This window comes from Solanum tuberosum, unplaced genomic scaffold (assembly GCF_000226075.1).
Source record: "Solanum tuberosum cultivar DM 1-3 516 R44 unplaced genomic scaffold, SolTub_3.0 scf00343, whole genome shotgun sequence".
Lineage (NCBI taxonomy): Eukaryota > Viridiplantae > Streptophyta > Magnoliopsida > Solanales > Solanaceae > Solanum > Solanum tuberosum.
Window position 1 is genome coordinate 465,393 of NW_006239267.1, and position 6,197 is coordinate 471,589.

Below are 6,197 nucleotides of genomic sequence, written 5' to 3' on the forward strand. Positions count from 1 at the left end.
TTTGCAACCAAATACTCTCAAATGGTCATAGGAAACATCCTTTCCATACCAAACACTATTTGGTACATCACTTTGCAAAGCAACAACAGGAGATAGATTAATAACATGTGCAGCGGTCAATAAAGCCTCACCCCAAAATGAGTTCGACAATTTTGCTTCAGAAAGCAAATATCTAACTCTTTCCATCAAGGTCATGTTCATCCTCTCAGCCAAACTATTAAGCCGAGGAGTCTTAGGAGGAGTCTTCTGGTGTCAAATACCTTGATACTTGCAGTATTCGTCAAATGGTCCACAATATTCACTAGCATTATCAGTACGAATACATTTCAGTTTCTTTCTAGTTTCTCTTTCAACTAAAGCCTGAAACTGTTTAAAGACACCTAACACTTGGTCTTTAGTCTTCAAGACATAGACCCAAAGTTTTCTCAAGCAGTCGTCAATAAAAGTGACAAAGTAGAGTGAACCACCCAATGTCCTTGTCTTCATTGGACAACATAAATCAGAGTGCACCAATTCAAGAAACTCTATCTTTCTTGAAGGAGAGTAGGACTTAAAGGAAACTCTATTTTGTTACCAGCCAAGTAGTGCTCACACTTTTTCTAATTTAGCACTTTTGAAATTTGACAATAATTTCTTCTTGGCTAGAACATTAAGCCCTTTTTCGTTGATGTGGCTAAGCCTCTTGTGCCATAACGTTGAAGAGTTCTCACTCTCAATCGCTATCACCATATTAACACAAGTAGAAGCCTTAGTCCAGTATAGACCACGACGTTTGTTACCATGAGCCACAACCAAGGAACCCTTAATGAGTTTCCATTTTCCATCACCATTGGTACTAACATATCCTTCATCATCCAAAACACCAACAAAAATTAGGTGCAGACGAACATCAGGTGCATGTTTCACATTGTTCAAAACTAGTTTAGTTCCAACACTAGTTTCCAAACAAATTGTACCAATACCAATCACCCTAGAAACAGTCTCATTACCCATACTCAAGGTTCCAAAATCATCAGGAGTATAGGAAGAAAAAAAATCCTTCCTTGATGTCACGTGAGATGCGGCACCAGTGTCCACAACCCAACTTGACTCATCACAAGCAATATTTATCATAGCTGTATCAAGGACGGTAGCAAGATCTTCGGTGGTGACGGTGGCTAAGCAATTTTCATTTCCATCTTCTTTAGTTTCCTCTTTGATTTTGTTCTCCCTTTTCAACTTCCTGCAGAACTTCTTTGTGTGCCCTTTCATGCCACAATGATAGCACTCAATATCCTTAAGTCTGCCTCTGGATTTTCTCTTATTTCATTCTCTATTTTGAGAACTACGAGTTTTGTTTCTCCCCCTGGAGCTAGTTATCAAGACATCCGACGAAGAAAAACATTGAGTTTTTCTTCTTATCTCTTCGTTCAAGACACTACTCTTGGCGGAATCCATTGAGATCACACCATCCAGAGCAGAATTTGACAATGAAGTTCTAAATGTTTCCCAAGAGTCTGGTAGGGAACCAAGTAGAAGAAAACCTTGAATTTCTTCATCAAATTTGATGCCCATAGCAGATAATTGGTTCACGATCCCCTGAAAATTATTCAGATGGTCTGTCATCGGAGAACCATCATGATACTTTAAACTCAGCATCTGCTTTATTAAGAACATTTTGTTGTTGCCAGTCTTTCGAGCATACAAACTTACAAGATGCTCCCATAGGGTTCGAGCATGTGTTTTCCCAGAAATATGGTTCAACACATTATCGTCAACCCATTGCCTAATGAATCCACAAATGTGTCTGTGCAACAGATTCCACTCTTCATCTGTTTTATTATCAGGCTTTACAGTGGTAAAGACTAGTTGATAAAAATTCTTGACATAAAGCAGATCTTCCATTTTCCCCTTCCAAATGGAATAATTAACACCATTCAAAGTAACCATTATATTTGTGTTGGCTTCCATCGTTTCCCCCCCCCCCCCAAATATAGTTATTGCAAACCAAAGTAAATATTTTATGATGTGGAAGTTCAGACTATGCTGCAACAACAGAGCATATTCAGATAAAACCTTGGCTCTGATACCAGTTTGTTGGGAAAATGCGGACTAACACAAGTATATATATGGTCAAATGATAGAAATAAAATGAGAAAATAACGACACCAAGAATTTTACGTGGAAACCCTTTTAAATAAGGGAAAAACCATGGGCCAAAAGGAGCAACTGATATCAATATAGTAAGGAATTTTATACCGTGTAGTCACGAATACAATACTCAAAGTGACTACACACTCAAAAACAATAACACTCTTTTGATTTCCACATTACTAAAATATCGGTCACACTCTATTTTTCTTCACAGGCTATTTTGCTTGTATAGTGTATGGAATGTCTCACTTTGCTCTCAAAATGGTTTTTTTTCTCTAACTTGGTGTATTCTACAAATGAGCAAGAATGCTCTATTTATAGAAGGAGAAATCCATGCCTATGTCACTAATGACATAGGCAAATGTAGCAAAGTCCAAAGGGTTGCAAATCTTATCAATTTGCCAACCACTAAATCCTTTATTTTCAACTCTTATCACTATTCCTTTTTAACAATTACTTGTAGAAATTGAGTAGAAAAAGTTGACCAAAAAATATGGGATGGACTCCACAGTCAGGTGAACTTTTCAAAGCATTACCAAAACCCAGAATGAGCATTCAGGGCGCTGAATCGAGCGACCAAGAAAAATAGACAACATACTCAAGATATAGAGCAAGAATTGGATGAAGTTCCGCCTAGAAATGGGAATGACGGGTCCCTTTTGTGCACAACCAAGAAAATGTGAGGAATCCTCGAGCTCCCAATCATGTAGCAACAACAATTATTCCTGAAGCTGTCCTGTGCGACTACGCTCAACTCACTCTGTGGTACATTCAGTGGATCTTGCTCCTAGCAACACCATGGCCGAAAATATTTCCCCACTAATGACACAAATAAGCCTTTTGACCAAGAAGGTTGATGACTCAGGAACAAAGCAAGCTCACATAGTGGACACAACAAATGGAGGTCTATGCAATCCGTGCATTAGTCAGCCCTATGCTTGTTCATGGAGTGGGGAACATGATCCTCAAAATTACTCAGAAGATATGAGTTATGTGAACAACCATAATGGGTAAAGACAAAGAGGACAATAATGGGGACAACAGAACCAACAAATGCAATATAGACCTATACAACCTCAGCTACAATACAATAGCAATACAGGGGCTCCACAACTGCAAGTTCAAATGGTACCCTATCAGAGGCAAGTGGACTGTAATCAACATACATAACAACAGATGGTCAAGAAGGAAGGTGGTGATATGACAGAGATAAAGGGTATGCTGCAACATATACTGGGAAAACTGGAAATTTGGAACAGAAAGTAGTTGCTCATGATTCAGCGATTAAGGGTATTAAAACCCAGTTAGGCCAATTATCCATGTTGTTAAATCAGTGAGTACAAGGAGCACTACCAGCAGACACTGATGTGAATCCAAAAGATATGGGTCCAAAGCAGATGATGGTTGTGAGTATTCATCATGGAAGGGATCTAGACGCAGAACAAGAAAAGGCTCAGACCATGAAAGAAGAGGTGCAACCTGCTCAACTACCATTTGAATTAGACGAGTCTGAGAATCTGACAGATGTGCTCGTTCAATAAACACAAGCTAAGAAGGGTAGGTAAATGCAACTAGCCAAATTCCTGAAAAAGATTACTGATCCACTTCTTGAAAAGGTGACAAAAGAAACACCTGAGATAGAAAATCGTCAAGTCAGGGGAAAGAAAAGGCCTCCGACCCCCTTTCAACAGAGATTGGCTATGTATAAGAAGAATGATCATTATAAGAAGTTCATGGAAATGTTGAAACAAATCCAGTTGAACATTCATTGATAAATGCTTTGAAAGAGATGCCAGGATATGCAAAGATGATGAAAATTTTGATGTCTCGAAAGTTTGAGTCCCAGGATTTATCCACCGTGACACTTACTCACACTTGCAGTGTTGTGGTCACTAGACTTATCGCTTAAAAGTTAAGTGATCCGGGAAGTTTTACAGTCCATGCACAATTGGATATTATGCTTTTTCCAAGGCTTTATGTGATCTAGGTTCTAGTATAAATATATTGCCACTGATTATTTACAATAGGTTGGGCATTGGTAGAGCAAGACCAACGTCAATGCTTCTACAACTGGCTGATCGAACTGTGAGACGACCCTATGGAATCTTAGATGATGTACTTGTTCAAGTTGGGAGATTTGTTTTTCCTGTAGACTTCGTCATTTTCGACTGTCAAGTTGATAAGGAAATCCCAATAATTTTGGGAAGGCCGTTCTTAGCAACAGGAAAGGCACTTATTGATTGTGAGGCTGGTGAACTCAAGATGAGACTGAATGGAGAAGAAATCACATTTAATGTGTAGAAGTCGATGGGACGACTGAGTGAGTTTGCTAGTTGTTCAATGGTGGAGGTTGTAGATGTAATGCAGTTGGAATATGAAGAGAACTGTTATTTGAGTGATCCGTTAGAAACATGTTTGTTAAATGTTGAATAATATTATGGTGAAAATGTGGCAGAATGGGTCTTGGCTCTTGAAGGTCTATATCATTGGCAGAGAGATCCCAAGTTTGAATCACTAAAATGTCTGAAAGATAGACATTACCTGTCAAACCATCTATTGAGGAGCCTCCACAAGTGGAATTGAAACCACTATCGAGCCACCTCAGGTATATTTTCTTAGGACCTAACTCATGCTACCTGTTATTATTTATTCACGGTTGTCAAATGTGCAGGTAGAAAAATTAGTGCAGGTACTACAAGAATGCAAAAAAGCCATAGGCTAAAAACTGGCGAACATAAAGTGTATCAGCCCTGCCTTCTGCATGCATAAGATCTTAATGGAAGAAGGACACAAACCTTCCATTGAACATCAAAGGAGGCTAAACCCGAACATGAAATAGGTAGTGAAAAAGGAAGTGATCAAGTGGTTGGACGCGGGAATAATTATTCTCATATCCGATAGCTCTTGGATGAGTCCCGTGCAATGCGTCCTAAAGAAAGGTGGGATAACACTGGTTCAAAATGAAAATAATGAACTAATTCCCACCAGAACTGTTACCGGATGGTGCATTTGTATGTACTACCGAAAACTTAACAAGGCCACAAAAAAAGATCCCTTTCCAATTCCAATCATCGATCAAATGTTGGATAGGCTGGCTGGTAGGGACTATTTCTGTTTTCTTGCTAGATGGCTATTTGGGGTACAATCAAATTCATATTGCCCTAGAGGATAGAGAAAAAACAACATTCACATGTCCTTATGGCACCTACGCATTTCATAGGATGCCATTTGGATTGTGTAATGCATCTGCCACTTTTCAGAGGTGTATGATGGCCATTTTCACGAACATGGTGGAAGACAGCATGGAAGTGCTTATGTATGATTTTTCAGTAGTGGGGGATACTTTTGATGACTGTTTGAGAAACCTAAGAGAGTGTTGAAACGATGCGAAGAGATAAATCTAGTGCTTAATTGGGAAAAGTGTCATTTCATGGTACAAGAAGGTATAGTCTTGGGTCATCGAGTTTCATGTAAGGGTATCGAGGTGGACAGAGCAAAAATTGAGGCAATATAAAAATTACCCTCGCCCAAATCAATCAGGGCAATTAAGTGCTTTCTTGGGCATGTGGGTTTTTATAGACGCTTCATTAGAGATTTCTCAAAAATTTCTAACTCTTTGTGTAAATTGCTTGAAAAAGATCACCCTTTCTTGTTTTCTGAAGCATGCAGGGAAGCATTCGAGGAGATTAAGTTGAAGTTAGTGACGGCACCAATCATTGTTGCTCCTGACTGGGAACAACCTTTTGAACTTATGTGTGATGCTAGAGACTACACTGTGGGAGCACTCTTGGGGAAAAGAAAAAAAATCTTACACCCCATTTACTATGCTAGTCGCACATTGGGTGGAGCTCAACGCAATTATACCACTACAGAAAAAGAGATGTTGGCTTTAGTGTTTGCATTCGACAAGTTCAGATCATATTTGATTGGCTCCAAGGTCATTGTATACACTGACCATGCAGCCATCAAGTACTTGATTGAAAAGAAAGAATCGAAGCAAAGACTAATTCGATGGATCTTACTCCTACAAGAGTTTGATCTTGAAATTAGAGACAGAAAAGGAT